The sequence below is a fragment of the Lepisma saccharinum genome, chromosome 3, assembly GCF_977018435.1.
Source record: "Lepisma saccharinum chromosome 3, izLepSacc3.1, whole genome shotgun sequence".
NCBI lineage: Eukaryota > Metazoa > Arthropoda > Insecta > Zygentoma > Lepismatidae > Lepisma > Lepisma saccharinum.
The window spans coordinates 27,685,433-27,698,677 of NC_139231.1; the positions used below are offsets into that span (position 1 = coordinate 27,685,433).

At 37.1% G+C, this 13,245-nt stretch overlaps 1 protein-coding gene across 7 annotated transcripts in view; it reads right to left on the reverse strand.

Moving 5' to 3' along the window:
* The window catches only part of LOC145984945 (poly(A) RNA polymerase gld-2 homolog A-like), a 69,768-nt gene extending 56,885 nt beyond the window's left edge, over positions 1–12,883 (reverse strand). For 2 of the 7 annotated variants that reach the window (XM_083118372.1, XM_083118367.1), the window contains exon 1: positions 12,563–12,882. The gene's annotated coding sequence lies outside the window, so the exon portion shown is untranslated. Of the gene's footprint in view, positions 1–11,978; positions 12,181–12,385; positions 12,524–12,562 lie in introns of those variants that run through there. The other 5 variants (XM_083118374.1, XM_083118370.1, XM_083118373.1 and 2 more) reach the window with 5 other exon arrangements.
* Positions 12,884–13,245: the final 362 nt, after the last annotated feature.

Consider the following 13,245-nt stretch of genomic DNA (forward strand, 5'->3'; position numbering starts at 1 on the left):
AAATCAGGAAAAAGCTCAGTGTGTCCCCTGGCATCAGGAGACCTGGTCACCAATAACAGTGCAAAGGAACTTTCAAACAACGTAAGGAAAGATGCCACCTGATGTCAAGAGCATTAAGTCGTGGTATGACAAGTTCAAGACCACAGGATCTGTTGCTGACTTACTGAGAAGTAGCCGACCATCAACTTCAGCTGAAAGGGTGGAAGCAGTGAGACAGTCTCTTGTGCGAAGTACCATTGGGGACACCTCATTGGGGTCGGGCAGTTCATGCCGATCTTGATACGACTATTCCTGGAAGCAGGATTGGTCGTGACAGGCTGACAGCTTGGCCTGCATGCTCTCCTGACACAACCCCATTATATGTTTTCTATGGTGTTATGTCAAGGACAATGTTTACATAACTCCTCAATCAGATGTTGCAACTCTGCAACAATGAATAACCACAGTCATTACATCGATCCCTCCTGTGATGTTGGCTACTGTATGGACAGAAATTGAATATCGACTAGATGTGCTACGAAGGGTGCTCACGTGGAGATTTATTGATGTGTTCCCTGTTGCTCATTAAACTTGGTTAGTTTTCCAACTTTTTGGTCCCACTTTCACATCTCTACCTTACCAGGGTGGCCACTCCAGTACCATAACAAAATTCAAGTATAATTCCCGGTTTTCAAGTGAACTTTCCAAAAATTCAATGGTACAAGCTGGTGTTTCCTCTAGTTCAAACTTACCGTCTCTCAGCACCCACACACCCAAATATATGAACAATATAAAGGGTATGTGCGATTCTAAATCAATCCAATTGTACGATACATATATTTAATTTAAGGTACAGAGTTTAAATTTGCCAAATAAATCTACAAACCCAAGACACAAATGTTACGGGATATAGTAATCTATGAAAAATTGATAATTGTATATGAATTTCAAATTTACCTAATCAATATCAAGATATCTTGCAATAATCTTCCGCCTGTCAGATATAATTGTACATTGTTCTGGAAAGAACACTAACAAAGCAAACAGATTGAGAGAAATCTCTTTCATTTTTCATGGAGCTTTTCTCTTCTCCTTCCTCGATAAAAATAAAAACTAACTGCCTGACGGCATTAATAAATATGTATAGATTCAATGGAATTGAGAATTTAAAAAGTTGCAGCTTTTCACGTCTACGAAGAAAAATTCAAAGCAGAATTCACACATAATTCCCGGAATTCAAGGAATTCCCGGTGAGTAACCACCCTGCTTACATATAGCAGATATGAAAAAAGTTCCCAGCGGTAGAAGACTCTATGAAGCTTTTTTCCGATGCGAGCCTCAGCAACTGGTCGGGTCGCAGGTGGCGGATAGCGAACGGCCACCAGATATGGTAGTTAGCTGCGAATAAGGCAATGCCAAATAAGCAGTCCCGGACCGAGGCAACAATGCTAACAGGGCCTGGGGAGGATGGTCTTTGGCAAGTCCATACTCAATAAAAACCCAGAAAAGCCCAATGACAGCATTGTGACATGGCGAGGAAGTGCCGCCATTAAATAAGCACTGCCCCTACTGCCTTGTAGGGAGGGGAGGGATCCCCAAAGGCTAAGGGAAGGAACCCTAACAGAAAACCGGCCAACGGCTCTAGAGATGGTAAAAGTTTTTTGAGACCCAACATCCTAAGAGGCGGAAGAGCTACAACCCCACTGCCTTGTGGTAAGGGTTTTGACCCGAAGGCTATGGGAATAAATCCAGAAAGAAAACCCAGCAAGGGCAGGCTTAAAGGGAGCACTCCTCCCACTGCCCTACCTTCATCGTAGGGCTAATAACCCACATGAAGTGAAATAATACATATTCAGAAAAACACAGGAATAGAAGCCGAACAGAGTAAACAATGACGACAATGCAAGGTAAAACGGACTATGAGATTTGGAACCTGGAACATCACCTCCCTCTCAGGAAAGGAAGTGGAGATTGTAAAGGAAATGGAGAAATACAAACTAGAAATATTAGGAATTAGTGAAGTCAAAAAGAAAGGATCAGGAGAGGTTGACATGGAAAAAGGATATGTTCTCAGGTATTCAGGAGTAGAGCCAAAGAAGGTGTGGGAATTAATATTAGCGAAAGACTGAACACTAGAGTAACTGCCTGGAAAGCAGTTAACTCTAGGATAATAAGACTGAATTTGTAATTGGAATCAAACCGTAGGATTGCCATTATACAAGTATACGCTCCTACAGAGGATAAAGATGAACTAGAAAAAGAACTATATTACAACTCCCTCCAACAAATATTAGATGAGGCTAGAAATGTAACGGAAAACGTTATTATAATGGGAGATTGGAATGCTAGAGTGGGAAATGAAATTAGACGAGGACATGGAAGTTTGGGAAGGTATGGTGCTGAAAACACCCGAAACAGCAATGGAGATAAAATGCTGAAGTTCTGTATTGATAATGAGCTCTGCATCGGAAACTCCTTCTTCCCGCATAAAAGAATACATCAAATTACCTTTGAAGCAATTAGCAGAGGAGCACAGAGCACAATAGATTACTGCGTATATACAAAAAACACCCATTATGATGTAATGGATGTACGAGTTTTTCGCAGCGCCGAGCTCAGTACTCAACATAGACTACTAGTAATGACGACCCGATTCAAACCACTACCTGCACCAATTAAGATAAACCTTACTAAACTTAAAATATCAACATTAGAAACCCAAAATAAAAGAAAGGAGTTTCAGAGGAAACTGAAAGAAAAACTTAGAGAAAAAGAACAAAACCATGGACAAGAATGGAATGTGGAAAATAAATGGAAAGTAATGAAAGAAAGCCTCAATGAAGTTGCAACAGAAATATGTGGAATAGTAAAGATAACAAATAAAAAGAAGCAGACAAGATGGTGGAGCGATAATGTGAAAGAAAAAGTTGCAATTAAAAAGAAAGCATGGCTAAAATACTTAAAAGACCAAAAGAAGGGAGGACAAAGAAGCTTATATACAGGCAAGAGATACAGCACAACAGATAGTGAGAACAGCGAAGAAGGAAACCTGGGAACAATTTGGAAAGGAAATAGAAGAAAATCATAAAAATAATCCAAGAAAATTTTGGCATGTGTTGAAAAATCTGAAAGGAAAACGAGGAAAGAAAATAAGGAATACCAAAAACAAGAATAACGAGGTGAAAACCAATATGAAGGAAATTTTAGATACGTGGAATGAATATTATGCGGAAACCTTTAGAGAAGAAGAAGAGGAATTCTATGAGGAAAGACCCATGAGGGAAGAAAATGAGAACGTGGAAGCTGAGGAAGAAATCCAACTAAAAGAAGTACAAGAGGCAATTAAATCCTTAAAAACTGGTAAAGCACCCGATTGGGATAATATACATCCAGAATTTATAAAATATGAAGGAAAGGAAATGGAAAAATGGATATGGGACTTACACAGACTAATATGGGCAACAGAGACAATACCAAAAGATTGGGAACAGAATGTAATAATTCCTATACATAAAAAAGGAAGTACCCTCGATTGCTCAAACTATAGAGCAATATGCTTAGCGCCAGTGGCCCAGAAACTATATTCACACATTATAGAAAAAAAGATTAAGGCAACAAGTGGAAGATAAATTGGAAGAAGAGCAAGCAGATTTCAGGCCTCATCGTCAAACTCAAGATCTAATCTTCTCCCTGAGGAACGCAATAGAGAAGATACTAAGCAGAGGAGGGGAAATATTTACAGCTTTTATTGACTTAAAGTCTGCCTTCGACAGAGTACCAAGAGGACAAATATGGAAGGCCCTTCATCAGTTCCAAGTAACGTCAAAACTGACTAGAATAATTCAAAGTCTATATAAGAACGTTAAAGGAACTGTTAGAATAAATGGACAATCCTCCAAGGAATTTAATATGGGAAAAGGTGTAAAACAAGGTGATGGACTTAGTCCTCTTCTTTTCATATTATTCATGGATCAAATTATAAAGCAATGCAAAAGAAGAACAAGAAAATGTAAAATTGGAAATTATAAGATGAAACCGGTATGGGTACAAACATTAGTATACGCTGATGATATTGTTCTCCTAGCAAAAGATAGCAACAGCCTACAAAATGCTGTCCTAGAGTGGGGCCGAGCATTCAAAGAATGAAAGATGGAAATCAATGTTAGCAAGACGAAAGTCATGCACTTCACTAAACAAGAACCAGCAAGGATGCGCATTCATTGGAATAATAAGACCTTAGAACAAGTAGAACAGTTTAAATATCTAGGAACCATACTAACTGCGGACGGGAAAATGGACTCTGAAATTAATCACAGAATTCAGAAAGCAAATAATCTGTACTATAATATTAGTAACACCATTATAGGTAAAAAGGAGATTAGTAAAGAAACAAAAATGAAAATATATAAAACAGTCTATCTCCCCACGCTATTATATGGATCAGAAAGCTGGATAATGCAAACTAAAGTGGAGAGCAGACTTACTGCTACTGAAATGAAATTCTTAAGAAAAACTGTAGGAAAGACAAGGAGAGATATGATACGAAACAACAATAAGAAGAGAATGCCTGAATCAGGAACCACTGATTGAAATCATCAAGAAGAGGGAATTAGGATGGCTGGGACATCTTATTAGGATGGAGGAAGAGTGTAAACCGAAACAAATACTTGAGGCCCGACCAGAAGGAGAGGAAGGGGACGACCCAGGTTGAACTGGAACCAGTACATTTATGGACTGGCACAGAAGAGAGGGAAGACACCGGACGAAGTGAAACGACTGGCACAGGATAGAACTTCTTTCAAGAAGTGGCTGAAAGGACCCGACGCCTAAGTGGGCATAAGGGAGAAGAAGAAGAAAAAAGTTTGTAATCAGGGAAATACTTTTCGGACATCCTGTATTTATGTATGTGCATGGTAACAACCCTGTGTAGAGGTAGAGCGGGAGGTAAGGAAGGAAACCCCTACTGCAATGAACTTGCCCCAGATTGTCGCACGTGAGAACATGATATGCGTAGGCGGTCGGCAGTATCGTCCAAGCAGTAATCAAGGCCAAACAGCCTGGTCTATTGTCCTCTGGAGTGGTTTTGCTGCATGACAACGAACGGCCACATACGTTAGCTGTTACAAAGAACACGGCAATGTTTGGGTGGACAGTGTTGGAACACCCATCATATAGCCCTGATCTATCACCATGCATCCATATCTTTGGTCCGTTGAAAAAGGCACTGAATGGTTGGCGCTTCCACTTGGACAATGTTCGCAACTGGTTCTGATCAGCCAAAGGAGATCTATGAGCAGGGTATTCACCGCTTGGTGGAACAATCGGACAAGTGCTTGTGTAACTTTGGAGATTTAGTTTGAAATAAACCTTGTCGATTTCATTCTGTGGCCCCTGCTCAGTTTTCATTTGATCCACCCTTATACATAACTTGAACAGGAAAATGTCAACGAATTTTATAACGGACATTATTTTGCACAAGTTTTATGTTTCATATTTTCACATATTTTACAGGATATTATATATTTTGCATATTTGCTAATTTACATTACATAAAACAACACATTTCGGTAACTTTTCCTATCTTTATCCTTTATTTTCAATCTCTGAAACATAAAAAAAATTTGCAGCTCATGTGATGTCATATTTTCTAATCAATGAGATGTCTAGAGAGGCTGAAGACCTAAATAATAATACAGGAACTGTTATCGAAAGATGCTGGAGTTTCTCCCCTGTCCCCTTCTAGTTATCAAACGCTGGGTGGGCTTCTAACCTTAGAAAAGTTCCCGGATTTCAACCGGCCGCGGATCGAACCCAGGACATTTAGCATGGTAGTCAGATGCGTTACCGACTGAGCTACAGTGGCAACATATGTACTTTCGTGTACATAGCGAATTACACAATATGTTCCCTTGTACAAAAAGGACAAAAGTAGCTATGTATTTTCATTTGATTGTTCTATCTGTAGATTCTTCTTTTTACAATTGTTTCGAAAATTACAAAGAGCTCTCTTACACATTTACATATTATACAATAATTTTTGATGTGAAAAGTAATTAATAGTTGACAAAATTGTTTCTCAAGTATGTACACGTTGCTGTGATTTTTTGTTTATAAATTTGATGCAAATTTTACTTTGAACAACTTGTGACCTTAAAATTACGTTGAATATCTTCAAATAAAATAAATATCTAGTAGAATTCTTTAAATTGCTTGGATACTAGATTGTTATTAATGCTTCATCTTCTTTGATACTACAAATTTAGCTCATATCCTTTTGATAATACGTACTTAGGTACTTATTTTATCACTAATTGTTACATATTTAGGTACATATTTTGTACTTTGATATTACATAAAAATCTGGGGTCTACTAAGAGTATATAATTCTCAACATTTGAATTTGGCAAACGAACATGCACAAAATTAGAAGATATTGCTGCATGTTTTAACACATTTATCAATTGTACCCTAATTCATATTATTCCTCCTTTAACTATATCTAAAAGTGAACATTTAGTATCAAACCCCATTATATTTGCATTCAACAAATATAATAATTGTAATTTCACAATGATATGTTATCCATGTTGTGAGATGATCACAGTGTTTTAGCAAAATGTTTTCAGCTTATTGAGAAAAGCAAGCCTGTTACACTGTTTCTATCCTTGCTTTTATATTATTAATATTTAATGTGTTTGTCCTGTGCAAGTCATTCTACAAACTCTACTTTTAACATTTTTCAAGACGTTAAACTCATTTTTTTTAACTTTAAGGTAAGAGTTTTAGAGAAGAGGAGTTCCCCTCACATACTTCAAAGGGTGCAAAATGGTCATATGTGCTAATGCACCCAACAATTTTAACTCAATCAACCAATCAATGTACAATTTGAATTAATATCTACTAAACCTTGTCATGGAGCATGCCACGATGTATGTTGGCTGCCTAGTGCAGAATGGCCCTAAAACTGAAGCAAAAACTGAAATAGATTGGCTGCAAATGGCAAAGAAATACATTTCTAAAAAATTATCTGGATATATATATATTTTCCAGATTTTTTTTTTAATATTCAGACATGCTCATTGGGAATGGACCTACAGTGTAAAATGAAATCTGAACCACTATGCAATTGGGGATTAGATTGAACCTGGACCCATTGAATGCAAGATGACAGCAGTACTTTATGCTATCAGGGAGGTGGATTCTTATATTTACAAACCCATGAAAGTTTGACTTAAGTCTATTTTATGCTCAGATAATTTAACACTGCAGTGGTCATACGGAAAACACACTCGTCATTGGTTGCACAAGTGATCCACAGAATATTATTGTTCTTATGCATTATTTGGCAAAATTTATCTGGTTTTATAGCGAGAATGTCCTTTTTGAAGTGTTCTGGTTCACTTAACAAAAAATATGTTATTTCACTCGACACATTACAGGAGGGGAAAAAATCTAATTCTAGTGCATAACATTTGGATGTGATAAAACCAAACAAAAATACATATATATGAATCTTAGTTTAATTTTTTCCTGCCCCAAATATCACAAACAGGTTTCTGGCAGGCAGTCTGTCTGAACACACCCACTGCTTATATTTATAACAGATTTCACAGACACATACTTATACAGTGCGCTCTCTTTAATTCGAACTTGGATAATTCGAACAAAAGAACATTCCCCTTGAAAGTCCTATCTAAAACAATGTTAAAAATGACTACTTATGTGTCAACGGCAGACAAGAGGGGGGGGCAGCAGGAATCCCCAGAGCTTTTGTTTGTAGGAATGTGAGCTTCACCCTCTCAGAACCAAGTTGAGAGGGTAGCGGATAGCCGGACAGAAGACACTTGTTTGTTTTAGTGGAGTCACAATGTCGAAACATTGTGTGTACAGTAGCTTAACATTAAATAAGAAAGTTGAAGTCCTTAGAGAGGTAGAAAGACAATTAAATGACATTGAAGATTTTGTGTATCATGTATCATTTACAAAACCGAAGCAAACAAAAATAACAAAATTCTTCAAGTGAAAACTGGATTCGTCAGTACTTCTGGTAGTGATTTAATGTTTCATATGAAATACAACACGTGTGTTGTTAATTTAACTGCAATTAGCCTATGTTACATTTTACTTAGTTAATACAGTGTAGTGTAGTGTTCCTGGATGGAGGGTAAGGTGGGTACTACTTTACTATACCGGAGACACCTATCAATGATTTATTTCGCAATTTTTTACATTAACGTACTATTCTGCATTGCGGAACATTTCTTTAGGTGAAATAATGAATTTCTAACGAAAATAACGTCTATTTCTTGTTCCTTATTTCCAACAAACCATCCACGGGTAGCCCCAAAAACCATTGACGTTAGCCCAAAAATTCACGATAGCCCCACGAACCATCACGGGGACGAGGTATGCCTACTAGGTTAGGTTAGGTTCCATTAGCACTCCTTTAGTTTAATTTAGCATATACGGACAATACGAGAGCGTATTGTGCTCTCGTGCAGAAAGCAAATGGCAGCAGCAGCAATAGCACGTCGGAAATAGATTTTCGTAGAAAACCACATGGATTCGCATTAAAATGGATCAAAACTATATTCCCGAACATCAACAACGCTACAGAAAATGATTTGCGTAAGTATTTTCTCCTGTAAATTTGAAGAAATCTGTCTCCGGTATAGTAAAGTTTTACCGTAAGGTGTATTAATGCAGTTTTATATTTAATACAGTGTGTTATTTCATTGGTGTTTTTTTTTTTATTATATCCTGGTTAATTCAATTTTTTTTTCGTAGCCCCTTGGAGTTCGAATTAAAAAGAGTTTACTGTATATATATATATATATATATATATATATATATATATATATATATATATATATATATATATATAGAAATACCACATATCCGAAAATACTCCTGTCAATGATCGCATGTAACACTATTGTGCTCCACTGTAAATGAGCTTTAATAACAATTCAACAATGGATAATCTTCAAACAACAGCTAAACGAACATAGTGCCTGGACTATTCCAGGAGGGGATATGCTGGAAGTCTAGGTCAAGAGTGTTGTCAAACTCAAGTAGCATGTGAAAATATGTGAGTGGATCACTATCGTGATCCGCATGACCACTGCAATGTTAATCAGGACTGACCTGGAATCCAAACCAGTGAAAACCTGGTACACTGGGCTGTAGTTGAGGATAAACAGTGGTGTATATTCTGTAGTATGTAATTTGGTCATTACTCCAGTGAGCTCTTTAGGGTCAAATACTTCAGGTTTACTCTGATGTGGAACATAACATCGAGAAGAAGAGAGAATATGAATACACGATGAATGTCAGCATTTTATTGCCATCTTTAGACTGCTATAACGATTATGTAAAAATGTGCACAGTTAATTTAACAGAGCATTTGCTAGATTACTTGTTTTCTTTGTGCAGGTGTATTCACGTTTTTTTTGATCAAAGTAATTGCAATTTTTTTTTTTAAAAAAGTATTTTTGTAACTGAAGAACGTACGTTTCCGCAAATGGTTTGTGAGGCTATTCCGCAAATGGTTTGTGAGGCTGTGTGTCAATGGTTCGTGGGGCTATGCGAGAATGGTGTGTGGGGCTATGCATATTTTTTTCGAAACCAATTTTTAATTATTGTAACCTACATGTGACCCTACCTAACCTAACCTTACCGGAAATGGTTCGTGGGGCTATGCATCAATGGTTGAATTTCCGCTATGAAACATTCCCACATCACACAAAACACCTTCCAGATGTTAGACAATGCTACAGGAACTTATTACCGTAAGTAGTATCTTCGGTATAATTTAACAATACAGGGAATTTCTCCAATTTGTTTGAATTTTCGGTTACTTACTAATTTGGGTCTCCTAATCACGAATCTGCACTTAAAATTTGGCGCTCACGTATAAATTTGGCGCTTATTTGGGGGCAGGTGAATCCGGCCACTTTCTAACATGCCCTTAACAGGGAGTCTATAGATATAGGCGGGAAGCCGGAGCGGAGCGGAGGCAGGGCCGCGATAGCGGTTGGGGGCGGTAGGTCGATTACCCCAGGGGCGGAGCCCGGAACCGGCGGGAAATTCGGAAATCGAGGGAGTGGAAATAAGAACTTAATTTCGATTATTTTGCTATTTCCACGTGTGAGCGCCAAATTTTGACTGCAGATTCGTGATTAGGGGGCCAAAATTAGTGAGTATGCCGAATTTCAAACAAAATGGAGAAATTCCCTGTATTGTAAAATCGCTCCGTATCTTCTGTAAAAATGAAGAAATCTGTCCGGAGAATATCAGATTAGTACCTCAGTTTTATAAACTGAGGGAGTAAGAAAAGATAACTGTTGCTTTTCCTGTTCATTCTTTGCTTCTTTATATGTTTTACAAGTGCTTCATTTTCAGTGCAATTAGCAGTATTATTAAAGTTATTAACAGTTTAAAAACTGATAATTCACAAAAGTTATATCAATAGCATGCTGTATTATAGCCTACTCGTATAAAATACTAGTGTAGCCTTTATGCTTAAGTGCAATCATTAAAATACACTTTTTTTTCTTTCAAAGTTTTTTCTCTATTGTAGTATGCCTCTATTATGACAATCAAAACATGAATGTCATTTTTTGGTAAAGTTCATGGATTTCATTTATTGTAATTGAAACGAAGTTAATGAAAACATTGTTTCCACATAATATTTCACAAACTAAAGATATTTCACATCAAAGCAACAAGCAACATTTTGCTTGAGGATTCCACCAATTGAAGGCACGCATGTGCGGTCTGTCATGAAAATATGGTGTGAAATGTTGATATTGATTGACTCATCCTCAAGCGACATGTGTTGCATGTCACTTGTAGTTTCAGTCTGAAATATCACTTAGCATACCCTGTGAAAATTTTGGGATTATAGCACTGCTAGTAATCATTGATTACAAAACAGTGGCATCATCACTATGCCATTAGGTAGGCACACACAATGGTACTACTTTACTATACCGGAGACACCTATCAATGATTTATTTAGCCATTTTTTACATTGCTAAGGTACTATTCTGCATTGCGGAACATTTCTTTAGGTGAAATAATGAATTTCTAACGAAAATAATGTATATTTCTTACATTAACGAGTACTTACTGTTTCCCACAAACCATCCACGGGTAACCCCAAAAACCATTGACGTTAGCCCAAAAATTCACGATAGCCCCACGAACCATCACGGGGACGAGGTATGCCTACTAGGTTAGGTTAGGTTCCATTAGCACTCCTTTCGTTCAATTTAGCATATACGGACAATACGAGAGCGTATTGTGCTCTCGTGCAGAAAGCAAATGGCAGCAGCAGCAATAGCGCGTCGGAAATAGATTTTCGTAGAAAACCACATGCATTCGCATTAAAATGGATCACAACTACATTCCCGAACATCAACAACGCTACAAAAAATGATTTGGGTAAGTACTTTCTCCTGTAAATTTGAAGAAATCCGTCTCCGGTATAGTAAAGTGTTACCCACACAATACACATGTAAGGCAAAAACAAATCAGTAACCAGTAGTAATGGCTAATATCTGTCTCTTGGCTGCTACACCATGCAAGATTATTTACTTAGCTGCAAAGTATGGCATTACGTAACCCGAAACTCACAATTCAAACTGCAAATGAAACATGTTAGCCATAATTAGCAAAAAAAAAAATATAAAAAGGACACAATTTTAGATTTTTCTCAGTCTGTTTTTTCTCGGAAAAAATATCCTTTCAAAAAAGCCAGAATTTTTTGCAACTTCAAACAAGTGAGCAAACAGCAGTTGCACTTGATGATGCACACAGACAATAATATGGTTACACTGTGGGGTAGCTAGCTATAACTGTCACTGTCATGTAAACAGACACCACAATGCAGTAAGTTATTGATAATTTTCTCTATTACAGCTGAAGCCTTGAAGATAATGGTACGTTATGAGAATGTTAAACGAGGCTTTACAACAATAATGGTCATTACTTACGTGAATGTCGTCTTACCAATTTATATTTATCGATACACACTGGTCAATTTATTGCAACTCTTGGTAATAAAAAATCTGGCAGTTTCGTTTGGTCATAACAACTTATATTGACTTAGACGGAGCAAAGCAACATTGGTCCCCACAATTTTTTTTTATCTGCCAAATACATTACCCGACATCCGTCAAGTTTCCTTTTACCGGTAAAAGAAACATTTTAAATTTTGAAACAATGACAACAAAATGTTTTAAACGTTAAATTCTTTTCTATAAAGGTTGCTATGCACCCACAAGGGGAAAAATTGACTGACTAGCAATGCACTATAAAGAAAATCATGAATAGTTTTATTCTTTAATCACTTCACAGAATACAATCCATGTTAGCATTTATTCAAAGGAATGTATCCTACCAATTGCCATTGATGAAGACTTTCCCAAACATTACATAAACATCACTAAAACTTGACACATGTTCCTCTATGCTTGCCGATGACCGGACTAAATATAGAGTTGTTTCTACGTTTCATTTTCTGGAATTATAAAAGTAATTATTACATGACAAGCATGGTACATATATATTCACAAACCTTATATGTTCATATACAGCAGACATCCAACGTCGTCTCTTCTATAGCGAAGTCATATCAATCCTTGCCGGCTAACACTCGAGATTTGTATTTTTGTTCCGTAAGACACTATAGCATGGTGTGAGCTTTAGGTTTCGATGTTACTTCGAACTATAAGCATTCTAGTTTAATTAGTTGAAGAAATTTTCATATCTCGATTTCGAAGTTTAAACCTTTGCAGTTAATGCCCGACCTAGCAAAGACTAACACACTGTCGCCATGTTGGGCTATCCTAGCGACGTGATTTCCGATTTTGACTTGAAGTAAAAATACGGAGGCTATAAAATTAGGATTGTTCCGGATGAACTTGTCTAATTCGACTACCAGATGTCAGGACAGATGTCAACAAAACCCAATGGCAATACAATCTGCTTTAGCTGCAAAACTGCAATCATGAAACAAAAATGATAAGCGAAAATTATATCTCAAATATGTAGGGGTGTGCGAACCGAAAATTTTTAAAATTTCGATGTTCAGGACAGGTTCGAAATTTTCCCGTCGGAAACCTCTAATTCTACAGAAATAGAATATTCCGCTTTCAAGTGTTTCATTTTGCATTTTTGGAATAAAAACTGCTACCTGTGCTGCTACCTTCAAGAAATTTCTCACACTTGAATTGCAGAAAACAGGGAATCAATCAATTA